This window comes from Heptranchias perlo, chromosome 2, assembly GCF_035084215.1.
Source record: "Heptranchias perlo isolate sHepPer1 chromosome 2, sHepPer1.hap1, whole genome shotgun sequence".
Taxonomy (NCBI): domain Eukaryota; kingdom Metazoa; phylum Chordata; class Chondrichthyes; order Hexanchiformes; family Hexanchidae; genus Heptranchias; species Heptranchias perlo.
The window spans coordinates 32,102,667-32,116,565 of NC_090326.1; the positions used below are offsets into that span (position 1 = coordinate 32,102,667).

A 13,899-nucleotide genomic window follows, 5' to 3' on the forward strand; every position below is an offset into this window, starting at 1 on the left:
GTGTTTTTCAGCAGGCAAATGTTACGAAAATTTCACCTTCTCACCATTACACTTTGCTGAAATGCTAGTAACATTAATCGCTATTACTGGAGACGAACAGACGGAAATATGATGTACAAGATGCAGTATTGTGCATTCAGCTGTAAACAGCAGAAGTTAATCAATCCAATGGGAAGGGAGGGGAGAAAGGGAAACATTTACATCTTCATGACCTCTCCACACAGCAATTCAATAAAGATCACTTACCTGTCTTCAAAGCAGCCAACCTTACCGCAAATGTCTTGGTCAGGTCTCATACAGGAACACAAGATAGACAGAGTGAATCCTCTTCCATCTGGTGTCACTCTACCATTGACCTCCTTGCAATCACACAGACCCTGACCAGGCTGTCAATCTTATCAGCCATATATATTTTCAGCACCTTAAACTTACGCCCATTTTGTAAAGAGCAGAGGCAACAGAGAGCAAAACCACGCTACTTTATTATTTAAGTGATGTGGAGATGCCGGTGATGGACTGGGGTTGACAATTGTAAACAATTTTACAACACCAAGTTATAGTCCAGCAATTTTATTTTAAATTCACAAGCTTTCGGAGGCTTCCTCCTTCCTCAGGTAAATGTTCAGGAGCTCCTCGAAGCCTACGCATTTATACATATAGAACAATACATGGTGTTTACAGAATGCCCCTGCAACTGCCCGTTGCCAAGGCAATCACCGTGTTCAGACAGAGAGGTGTCACCTGCAGAACCCCCGAATACACATTCAACAAAAAAACAAACAGGAAAAAAAAACAGAGAGAGGCAGAAACATCCGGAAGGCAGAGAAAGCCAGCAAATGACCCATTATATTAAAAACAGATAACATTTGTTCGCTGGTGGGGTAACGTGTAGCGTGACATGAACCCAAGATCCCGGTTGAGGCCGTCCTCATGGGTGCGGAACTTGGCTATCAATTTCTGCTCGACGATTTTGCGTTGTCGTGTGTCTCGAAGGCCGCCTTGGAGTACGCTTACCCGAAGGTCGGTGGATGAATGTCCATGACTGCTGAAGTGTTCCCCGACTGGGAGGGAACCCTCCTGTTTGGCGATTGTTGTGCGGTGTCCGTTCATCCGTTGTCGCAGCGTTTGCATGGTCTCGCCAATGTACCATGCTCTGGGGCATCCTTTCCTGCAACGTATGAGGTAGACAACGTTGGCCGAGTCACAGGAGTATGAACCATGCACCTGGTGGGTGGTGTCCTCTCGTGTGATGGTGGTATCTGTGTCGATGATCTGGCATGTCTTGCAGAGGTTACCGTGGCAGGGTTGTGTGGTGTCGTGGACGTTGTTCTCTTGAAAGCTAGGTAATTTGCTGCGAACGATGGTCTGTTTGAGGTTGGGTGGCTGTTTAAAGGCGAGTAGTGGAGGTGTGGGGATGGCCATAGCGAGGTGTTTGTCCTCATTGATGACATGTTGAAGGCTGCGGAGAACATGGCGTAGTTTCTCCGCTCCGGGGAAGTACTGGACGACAAAGGGTACTCTGTTGGTTGCGTCCCGTGTTAGTCTCCTGAGGAGGTCTATGCGATTTTTTGCTGTGGCCCGTCGGAACTGTCGATCGATGAGTCGAGCGTCATATCCCGTTCTTACTAGGGCGTCTTTCAGCGTCTGTAGGTGTCCATCGCGTTCCTCCTTGTCTGAGCAGACCCTGTGTATTCGCAGGGCCTGTCCATAGGGGATGGCCTCTTTGACGTGGTTAGGGTGGAAGCTGGAAAAGTGGAGCATCGTGAGGTTGTCCGTGGGCTTGCGGTAGAGTGAGGTGCTGAGGTGCCCGTCTTTGATGGAGATTCGTGTGTCCAAGAAAGAAACTGATTCTGAGGAGTAGTCCATGGTGAGCTTGATGGTGGGATGGAACTTGTTGATGTTATCGTGTAGTCTCTTTAGTGATTCCTTGCCGTGGGTCCATAGAAAGAAAATGTCGTCGATGTATCTGGTGTATAGTGTTGGTTGGAGGTCTTGTGCAGTGAAGAAGTCCTGCTCGAACTTGTGCATGAAAATTTTGGCGTATTGGGGTGCGAATTTGGTCCCCATGGCTGTTCCGTGTGTTTGGGTAAAGAACTGGTTATCGAAGGTGAAGACATTGTGATCCAGGATGAAGCGGATGAGTTGTAGGATGGCTTCCGGAGATTGGCTGTTGTTGGTGTTGAGTATTGATGCTGTCGCAGCGATGCCATCATCGTGGGGGATACTGGTGTAGAGTGCCGAGACGTCCATCGTGGTGAGAAGTGTTCCTGGTTCAACTGGTCCGTGGGTACTGAGTTTTTGTAGGAAGTCTGTAGTGTCGCGACAGAAGCTGGGGGTTCCCTGTACGATGGGTTTCAGGATGCCCTCGATGTATCCAGAGAGGTTCTCACACAGGGTTCCGTTGCCTGATACGATGGGACGTCCGGGTGTGTTGGCTTTGTGTATCTTTGGGAGGCAGTAGAAGTCTCCCACGCGGGGATTACGTGGGATGAGAGTGCGTAGGATGCTTTGAAGGTCTGGATCGAAGGTCTTGATCAGTTTGTTGAGCTGGTGGGTGTGTTCTTTGGTCGGATCTGCGGGTAACCGTCTGTAGTGTTCCAGGTTGTCCAGTTGTCGGTATGCTTCTTTGCAATAGTCTGTTCTGTTCTGTATGACTATGGCTCCTCCTTTGTCCGCTGGTTTGATGACGATGTTGCGGTTGGTCTTGAGAGCGTTGATGGCGTTGCGTTGTGCTCGGGTGACATTCTGGACTGTCTTCTGAGTGCGGCTGATGAATCTGGCATTGACGCATTTCCTGACAGCTTGAAAATACATGTCCAGCTGAGGGCAGCGACCCTCCGGAGGAGTCCAGTTTGACTCTTTCCTCTTCGGTTGCTGTACCGCGGATCCCTCTGTCTGCCGGATCGTCGATTGTCTCATTGGGTTCGCTGCTGAAATCTTGGGGTTTGTGGTAGAATTCCCGGAGCCTCATTCTCCTGATGAATTCCTCTGTGTCCGCCGCGAGACTAGTGGGGTCCATTTTGGTAGTGGGGCAGAAATTGAGCCCTCGGCTGAGAACTTCGATTTCGTCTGGTTGAAGGGTGTGGTCGGATAAATTGACAATAGACTTCCCTGTGGTTGCAACCGTGGTACCAGGGGAAGCTTGGTCGTTGCTGGTGGTGATGCCGAGTTTCTCAAGCTTCCTGCTCTTGGTTTTCATGTAGGCGCCCCAATACGCCAAAATTTTCATGCACAAGTTCGAGCAGGACTTCTTCACTGCACAAGACCTCCAACCAACACTATACACCAGATACATCGACGACATTTTCTTTCTATGGACCCACGGCAAGGAATCACTAAAGAGACTACACGATAACATCAACAAGTTCCATCCCACCATCAAGCTCACCATGGACTACTCCTCAGAATCAGTTTCTTTCTTGGACACACGAATCTCCATCAAAGACGGGCACCTCAGCACCTCACTCTACCGCAAGCCCACGGACAACCTCACGATGCTCCACTTTTCCAGCTTCCACCCTAACCACGTCAAAGAGGCCATCCCCTATGGACAGGCCCTGCGAATACACAGGGTCTGCTCAGACGAGGAGGAACGCGATGGACACCTACAGACGCTGAAAGACGCCCTCGTAAGAACGGGATATGACGCTCGACTCATCGATCGACAGTTCCGACGGGCCACAGCAAAAAATCGCATAGACCTCCTCAGGAGACTAACACGGGACGCAACCAACAGAGTACCCTTTGTCGTCCAGTACTTCCCCGGAGCGGAGAAACAACGCCATGTTCTCCGCAGCCTTCAACATGTCATCAATGAGGACAAACACCTCGCTATGGCCATCCCCACACCTCCACTACTCGCCTTTAAACAGCCACCCAACCTCAAACAGACCATCGTTCGCAGCAAATTACCTAGCTTTCAAGAGAACAGCGTCCACGACACCACACAACCCTGCCACGGTAACCTCTGCAAGACATGCCAGATTATCGACACAGATACCACCATCACACGAGAGGACACTACCCACCAGGTGCATGGTTCATACTCCTGTGTCTCGGCCAACGTTGTCTACCTCATACGTTGCAGGAAAGGATGCCCCAGAGCATGGTACATTGGCGAGACCATGCAGACGCTGCGACAACGGATGAACGGACACCGCACAACAATCGCCAAACAGGAGGGTTCCCTCCCAGTCGGGGAACACTTCAGCAGTCATGGACATTCATCCACCGACCTTCGGGTAAGCGTACTCCAAGGCGGCCTTCGAGACACACGACAACGCAAAATCGTCGAGCAGAAATTGATAGCCAAGTTCCGCACCCATGAGGACGGCCTCAACCGGGATCTTGGGTTCATGTCACGCTACACGTTACCCCACCAGCGAACAAATGTTATCTGTTTTTAATATAATGGGTCATTTGCTGGCTTTCTCTGCCTTCCGGATGTTTCTGCCTCTCTCTGTTTTTTTTTCCTGTTTGTTTTTTTGTTGAATGTGTATTCGGGGGTTCTGCAGGTGACACCTCTCTGTCTGAACACGGTGATTGCCTTGGCAACGGGCAGTTGCAGGGGCATTCTGTAAACACCATGTATTGTTCTATATGTATAAATGCGTAGGCTTCGAGGAGCTCCTGAACATTTACCTGAGGAAGGAGGAAGCCTCCGAAAGCTTGTGAATTTAAAATAAAATTGCTGGACTATAACTTGGTGTTGTAAAATTGTTTACAATTATTATTTAAGTAGTATGGCAACTTGAATATTTTTGTTGAAAGCCCCTTGGGGAGGAAGCCAGAGAAATAAACAAGTGCGTTTTCTTGGTTATCAAACTAGACACTTTAGGCTGGATTTTTCTCTTTTGTGGATTTACTGCCGGAACTGTTCTTAAACTTACTGGTGATATACATACCGTCAATAAACCCAGGCTTTTCCCTCCGTGTGAACCTTCATTATATATTCATGATGGGCTCTAGGTTCTATTAGTGCCCTCTGTAGGTTTTTTTTGGGGGGGTGGGGGGGCTTTGGTTTGGAAAATCTAGTGCTGCTGCAGCTGAAAGGGTCAAGGCAGCCATTTTGTCTCCCTAAACATGTAGCTCATTGCAATATCTGAGGCTGTTGCTTCTTCTTAGGACCGAGCCCACAATTTTAAAGATTCTTCAGTTGACATATTACTGGCTGTAATTCAAGAAGGAAGATCCATCTTTTAGACCCCAAGGAAAGGAAGCCCACTAAGGGAATGATCCAGGCACATCGAAGGATGTGGCCTTGGCCATAAATGTCAACTCACCCCTATTAAGGAATTATTTCTGAAACCTGGGGTGCATTCCACACAAAGGCAAATAAAGTGCCTTCACTTTCACTACTCTCTTCTCAAAGGGGAGGTGACCCACAATCAAAGACAAGGAGCGACCACCTGAATCTTCCAAGGCTCATGGTGCAATCAGACAACTGTCTCAAAAAGTTCTGCCACTATAAAATGAGGTTAAGATTGAAAGGGCACACAAGAGTAGACACCAAGAGGAGCCACAGTGGCCTTAAACAGTGGGGCGTTATCAGATTTGTTGCCAAAGAGATATTTTTGCCTCTGATGGGATATATGCAGAATGATTTGGAGCAAGATGGAAGAATGCCTGCATGAAGGAGCAACATAATGATCTCCAAATAAGAGCCTTGATAATTGTGCAAGAGAGCTACGTGCCAGCCAGGGACCAAGTTGTTGCCAAAAGGGGATTGTGATTCATTTGGCAGTGGCCCCGGATCTTAGGCAGCTGAAGATCTCCCTTATGAGATGTGCCCACAGCTGTGTGGCAGCTGATACAGCTCAGCTATTGCTTAGTGAGGCAGATGTCGCCATTTTAAACATGGCCGAAGGTCATGGTGAAGGAGCCCAACCGTGTGCGCTTAAGGGAAGGCATGCTTACCAGCAGGCAGGGGCAGGAGACCAGCAACAGTGCCTGTTTGGCCTGGCATCCATGCAATGGGCCTCCTGATCCTCCTTCTTCACTTCCTCATCAAAATAGAAGAATGGAGAAGGTTCAAGGGAGAACCCACTGGTTTCCGAGGTCCAGTTTACAACCGTACAAAAAAAATTAAAAATAGTAAAAGTACTTCAGAAATCCTTACAGGTACTTTAAAAATACTTTTAAAAAATTGAAGTCACCTAAAATTTTAAAAATCTTAAGAAAAATTCAAAACAAAACTTTACAAAAAAAATTTACAAAAACTTTAAAATAATTAGGAACTACTTTAAATAATACTAGTTAAACAGAAACCTACTCAACTGGGTCCCTGTGGCCTTCAATGATGGAGTGTCTCTAACCAGCCCCAAGCCGGCCCAACTAGCTCTTCCCTTCAGGCAGCTGGCAGATTCAGGGCAGAAACAAAGGAAAATGCAGCCCTGCAGTAAACCCCGACCACCTGCCATCTTTTACATGTGGCGAGGTGGGGACTGCAGCCACTAAAGATGTCTGCACCAGCAAGGCTCGAGGAAAATCCACCAGTAACTTTCTGTGGTGGTGTACCAGCAGTGGCCCTCAAATCCCTGATTTTCCTCCATTGACAGCCTGAAAACAGGTGGCCAAATGGAGGAAATCCCATCCCTGCGTGTTACTACAGATACAATTGTTCGTTGTCACATTCTGCAGCAACAAATGCAAAGGAAGCTGGAGAATAGCCGTGTGGTATCCACTGCACCTTTCAGCAGGGAGTTTATTTGGCAGGCAAATTACTTTAGCCCCAGTCAAAATTTAACATGCATTTCATTATAATTAATTAGGATAGAGTCATAGAGTCATAGAGTTATACAGCACGGATAGAGGCCCTTCGGCCCATCGTGTCCACGCCGGCCATCAGCCCTGTCTACTCTAATCCCATATTCCAGCATTTGATCCGTAGCCTTGTATGCTATGGCATTTCAAGTGCTCATCCAAATGCTTCTTGAATGTTGTGAGGGTTCCTGCCTCCACAACCCTTTCAGGCAATGAGTTCCAGACTCCAACCACCCTCTGGGTGAAAAAGTTCTTTCTCAAATCCCCTCTAAACCTCCCGCCTTTTACCTTGAATCTATGTCCCCTTGTTATAGAACCCTCAACGAGGGGAAAAAGCTCCTTAGTATCCATCCTATCTGTGCCCCTCATAATTTTGTACACCTCAATCATGTCCCCCCTCAGCCTCCTCTGCTCCAAGGAAAACAAACCCAATCTTCCCAGTCTCTCTTCATAGCTGAAGCGCTCCAGCCCTGGTAACATCCTGGTGAATCTCCTCTGCACCCTCTCCAAAGCGATCACATCCTTCCTGTAGTGTGGCGACCAGAACTGCACACAGTACTCCAGCTGTGGCCTAACCAGTGTTTTATACAGCTCCATCATAACCTCCTTGCTCTTATATTCTATGCCTCGGCTAATAAAGGCAAGTATCCCATATGCCTTCTTTACCACCTTATCTACCTGTTCCGCCACCTTCAGGGATCTGTGAACTTGCACACCAAGATCCCTCTGACCCTCTGTCTTGCCTAGGGTCCTCCCATTCATTGTGTATTCCCTTGCCTTGTTAGTCCCTCCAAAGTGCATCACCTCGCACTTTTCCGGGTTAAATTCCATTTGCCACTGTTCCGCCCATCTGACCAACCCATCTATATCGTCCTGCAGACTGAGGCTATCCTCCTCGCTATTTACCACCCTACCAATTTTTGTATCATCAGCGAACTTACTGATCATACCTTTTACATTCATATCCAAGTCATTAATGTAGACCACAAACAGCAAGGGACCCAGCACCGATCCCTGTGGTACCCCACTGGCCACAGGCTTCCAGTCACAAAAACAACCTTCGACCATCACCCTCTGCCTTCTGCCACTAAGCCAGTTTTGTATCCAAAGTGCCAAGGCACCCTGGATTCCATGGGCTCGTACCTTCTTGACCAGTCTCCTGTGGGGGACTTTATCGAAGGCCTTACTGAAATCCATGTATACCACTGCGTTACCCTCATCCACACGCCTAGTCACCCCCTCAAAAAATTCAATCAAATTAGTCAGACATGATCTTCCCTTGACAAAGCCATGTTGACTATCCCTGATTAATCCTTGCTTCTCCAAGTGGAGACTAATTTTGTCCTTCAGAATTTTTTCCAATAATTTTCCTACCACTGATGTTAGGCTCACTGGCCTGTAGTTCCCCGGTTTTTCCCTACTCCCCTTCTTGAATAATGGTATTACATTAGCGGTTCTCCAGTCCTCTGGCACATCCCCTGTGGCCAGAGAGGTTCTGAATATATATGTCAGAGCCCCCGCAATCTCCTCCTTTGCCTCACACAGTAGCCTGGGATACATTTCGTCCGGGCCTGGGGATTTATCCATTTTTAGGCCTGCTAAAACCGCCAATACCTCCTCCCGCTCGATGTTAATATGTTCGAGTATATCACAGTCCCCCTGCCGTATTTCTATGTCTACATCGTCCTTCTCCATAGTGAAAACAGAAGCAAAAAATTCATTTAGAACCCCTCCTACATCTGCCGGCTCCACACACAGATTGCCATTTTTGTCCCTAATGGGCCCTATTTTTTCCCTAGTCATCCTCTTACCCTTAATATACTTATAAAACATCTTAGGATTTTCCTTTATTTTGCTCGCCAGTGTTATTTCATGGCCCCTCCTTGATCTCCTAATTTCTTTTTTAAGTATCCCCCTGCACTTTTTGTACTCCTCTAGGGCTTCCTCCGTCTTTAGCCTTTTGTATCTGCCAAAAGCCCTCCTTTTTTTCCTAATCCATTCTCGTATATCCCCTGACATCCAAGGTTCCCTGGAGATCTTGGAACCACCCTTGACCTTTACGGGAACATGTTGCCATTGTATGGTCTCAATCTCCCTTCTGAAAGACTCCCATTGCTCCGATGCGGATTTTCCTACAAGCAGCTGATCCCAGTCCATTTTGGCCAGATCCTGCCTTATCCTATTAAAATCGGCCTTCCCCCAATTTAGAACCTTTATTTCCGGCCCCTCCCTGTCCTTTTCCATGACCACCTTAAATCTCACCGAATTATGGTCACTCTCACCAAAGTGCTCACCTACTAGCACTTCTTCCACTTGACCGGCCACATTCCCTAGAATTAGGTCCAGTACCGCCCCCTCTCTTGTAGGACTTTCTACATGCTGGCTCAAAAAGCTCTCCTGGATGCACATTAAGAATTTTGTACCCTCTAAGCCTTTTACACTCTGAGTATCCCAGTTAATATTGGGGAAGTTGAAATCCCCCACTATTATTACCCTATTATTTGCACAATTTTCTGAGATTTGCCTACATATCTGTTCCTCTATCTCCCCCTGACTGTTTGGGGGCCTATAGTACACTCCCATCAAAGTGCTTGCCCCCTTTTTGTTTTTAAGCTCCATCCATATGGCCTCATTAGAGGAACCTGCTAATATATCATCCCTCCTTATGGCAGTAATTGATTCTTTAATTAATATTGCGACCCCCCCTCCTCTTATACCTCCCCCTCTGTCTCGCCTGAAGATTCTGTACCCCGGAATATTGAGCTGCCAGTCTTGCCCCTCCCTCAACCATGTCTCTGTGACAGCAACAATATCATACTCCCATGTGTTTATCAACACCTTCAGTTCATCCACCTTATTCGCAAGACTCCTTGCATTAAAATAGATGCCATCCAGCCTTGCCCTCACATATTTGCCCTGTCTTCCAAGCTGACTTGTTTTTTTCTCTATATTTGGCTGCACATCACCCCCTATTGTAGCTCCACTCTGTATCCCATCCCCCTGCCAAGTTAGGATGTAGAAGAAAAATCTAATGGTGGTTTCAACAGTGCCACTCAACATTGAGGAAATGGGATATCAGGTTCATTATACAAAAAAAAAATCAAGTAATAGTCCAAATTCCCAGGGTAGCATCAATAAACAGGAGTTGTCAGAAAAAGTAACCATTATGGCTAATATGAACTGGACAACAAGAATACTAGGATGTAGATTTGAATCAAACCAAGAGTATTTGAATGAAGGTCTCCTTTGTCTGATGAGTACCATAGCCCTAAATGAAATGAGTAATCTCAATCCACTTCCTAGCAGAGTTCACATCTTAAAATGTGATCTCTGTTCTGCTGTGATTTGTTTATAACTAGTCCATAATTCAGCACAAATCAGGACTCTTATTCAGAGGTCAGAGGTGGTCTGGTGGGAGAAACAGAATATGCAGTAAGTGGTGCTCTTCTAAGGTTAGGGTTCAAATACATCATTTTCGCAATGAATGTAGAAGCACCTTTAATCTACTACACCTGATCTGCGCTATACCTGATGCGTGGATACTTGATGATGATGATGGATATCCAAAATGGAGAACATGCCACATTCCCGAGCATCAACATCCTTCTTGATTAGAAATTCATACAAACAAAGTGCTCCAAGGAATGGCCAAGTCGAACACCAAAAACAATGGACAAAATTTGCACAAGTACTATGGTGCACTGGAGCTGCGGCATATTTATTCGAAACATGCAGCGCTTCTTTTTTTGCCACGGAGCTCTAAGGTATCTGATTAGAAGTGATTTTAACCCACGCCAGATCACTAGTAAAGTAATTTTACTTGCAATACCTTGCACACTTTGGCACCGAACTTCAAAAAGAATGATTCACTGGAGAGGGCTACAGGACAATAATGAGAAAAATAATGGAAAGTGAAATTCTAAGGGCTGAAATTTGTTGTGAAACTTGAAGACTGGATGAAAAAGTGGCAACAGTGGTTTCCTCTAAGCTCCCCGCCCCCCTCCAACACCTCCAACACCTCCCAGTGTTTATCCTGTTTAAACAGCTTACAGATGTGCTGAGCAGACATGTGACCCAGGATGGCGAAATCGACCACAATTACGTAATAAATCAATGGAGTGGCAAATTTGACTGTGTAAGAAGTACTGGCCAGGTGAAGATTATCAGTTGGGTCACCATGACCACCAACCATAGAAGGTGGAAGGAGGTCAGGAAGAGATTTCACAACATCAGAAAGAAAACTGAACAAAATCTAGCTTTTGTTAGGCACACAAGACTACAGGTGGTGGTCCACAGGAGATGAAAATATTGATACCAATTGAAGAAGCAGTCATGAACGTTATTTAACCCAGAAAGTCAGGAGTAGGCAACAGAAGCCAAGATAGGCATTTCTGCAAATATACCATTAGCAGGATTTGGTTTGTACCATGTGGTGTGGATACCTGTGAGCCTGTCTTCAAACTGAGGGTTACAGAGTGCTACATGCATAATGTTTGCACCACCATGTATACTTGGATGGGAGAGAAGTTGGGCAGTATGGAGACATCCATCTCAGTGTCCTCTACCATAACAACTTGGATTTATATAGCGTCTTTAATGTAGAAAAAGAATCCCAAAATTCCCTGTACGCCTGTGTTGAACGCCTCATCACTGGAATCTTCATGACTTGAATTGAATATCAACCTAAATGATTCACAAATCTGCTTGAACAACCGGCCATGCTGTAAAAAGTAAGTGTTCCATTGGTTCCTAAGATATTTGCCCTATAGGCTGCACTACCACATACAGCTCCAGACAGTCAGGTAATTTCAGCCATCTGGGCTCTTAGCAGGGAGTGGCGCTCACAGGAAGCAATTGTCGGAAATTGCTGACATAAATCCTGTAATTTTCTATCTAATGATTCTAAAGGTTGGACAATCACTTGTGACCACCACTCCCCACCGGAATCGACCCTAATGTCTGGACAAGAAACCTAACTGATTCAAGAGTAACGTTGCTGTCACTTGAATATTGTAAAGAAGTCAAAGGCCAAGACAGAAGCAGGGGAGGCACTTCAGCAGGAACACTGAGAAAACATGGAACTGGTCTGATGGCACCCTGCACAGAACAGCACTTCATTAAGGGTTTACGTTATAGGTGAGAAAAAAAATAATTGTTGCTCTGGAACACAGGTCATGATGTGGAGATGCCGGTGATTAAGAATACAGGTGGTTAAGAATACTGCTTCTGCAGTTGGAGTTATTTCTTGTTCTTTAAAGGCTATTGATTCAGGTCTTCGACTGCATAACAATATATTCAGCTAATAGCTGGTGGTAGGTTTCCCAGGGCTAATGAGACTGTAAAAGTGCGTACACACTGGTTTCATGTAAAAGTGCAAGTGGCTGCTTACCCTGAGGTAAGTAGAGACTCTGTCATAGGGCTAGACAAGTTAGTGTTGCAATGTCAGAAGGAGTGAAGGCTAATCAACATTTACCTGAGGAAGGAGAAAATCTCCGAAAGCTTGTGAATTTAAAATAAAATTGCTGGACTATAACTTGGTGTTGTAAAATTGTTTACAATTGTCAACCCCAGTCCATCACCGGCATCTCCACATCATAATCAACTAAAAGCCAAGGTTCAGGCGAGAAGCAAATGATGACTGTAAAGCCCCAGGGAGTCCACAATAGAATCAGTCTCGCACCTAATCAGTGGTAAAATGTCCAATGCATCACACCTAGTTACTTTAGAACCAGTGATGGACTTACCGTAGGCTGTATCTTTGTCACTGCACCACTATCCAGCAGAATGGATCCTACCTCTCCCCAGTCACCCAAGATCCCCAATGGCGCAGTCTCGCCTAGTCTATCCGCCTCGGTCCCAACGCACTGTCTTACCCTTACCGTCTGAGTCCCACTGATGCTGTCTCTCCCTACCTGCCTGTGACTGCGGAGACAAATGGGAGAAAGAGTTTTAAAGTGGAACAGCAAGCAGGCGAGCACAGAAAAAGAGGAAGTGAAAATTAGGATGGGAAAAGTAGTAAGGGGAAAGAAAAAAATTAAGTGCAGAGAGAGATGCACACACACATGAAGGGGATACAGAAAGAGGAAAAGAGACAAAAAGAGAGAGCAAGACAAGAACAGTCACAGAGACAGATAGAGATACAGTCAAGAGAGACATAGACAGAGATACAGACAGAGATACAGAGAGACAAAAAGATAGACAGAGACAGAGAGAGAGACACACACACACACACACACAGGAAAAGAAAGACAAAAAATTAGACAGTTAAAGAGAGGGAAAAGTTTTACATTGGTAGGTTTCAGGATGTTGTTAGAAAATTACATTTTTTAAGCTATTCACCTTGTTGTTTCCTCGTCCCAGTTGGGGGATTAAGGGTTTTTTTTTACTGCTGCAGGGGCTATGCCCATGATTCGATCTGTCTTTATAATGAAGATTTTCATCTTCATTGCCTGGGTGATAATCAGGCAGAGCGGATCTGCTCTTTATAGAACCCACCCAATTTCCATTTTATCATTAAATATAAAAAGTTCCATAGTTTTGAGGTGTTGAGAAGAATTTGCTTGAGCAGTGATCAGTCTTGATTTCAACATTGTGGTGATGTAGGGAAAAGGAACAAGATGTAGGATGGTGCATTTGGAGCTTAGAATTAATGAGACACAAAAGCTCATTGCAGTACTGACCATAGTAGAATTTATAAAAAGGGAGGGAGAGTGAAGATGACAGGCTAAAGGCAAGAGGAGAATTGCAAACAAGCAACAAGTTTTTTTCCTGTCCACGAATATGAGGGGAGCTGGAAAAGTTTCCCCAATGATTAGAGCAGTATTCAAATCTTGGATGGATTTGGACTTCATAGAAATTTAAAAGCTGTTGAGGGAAGAAGGGTTTGGCACAAAAGAGGATAATGAGCTTCGAAGAGTCATATGCCTCAGTCATTCACTTAACAACAACATAGCATCTTTAATGTGGCAAAGATGTCCTAAGGCGCCTTACAGGAGTGTAATCAGACCAAAATTCAGGCAATTAATTTGTTAGTAACTATAGACAATAAACAATCTTTTGTACAAAAATTAGAATATCATATATATATAAATCCAAACTTCTGATGACAACTAAATCTGGACTCAATGTTCTCATCTT

General features: G+C 45.6%; 1 protein-coding gene across 3 annotated transcripts in view; it reads right to left on the bottom strand.

Annotated features, from left to right (window-relative positions):
• Nucleotides 1–13,899, bottom strand: part of LOC137336684 (F-actin-uncapping protein LRRC16A-like) — a 371,070-nt gene that overhangs the window by 170,677 nt on the left and 186,494 nt on the right. The window lies entirely within an intron of this gene.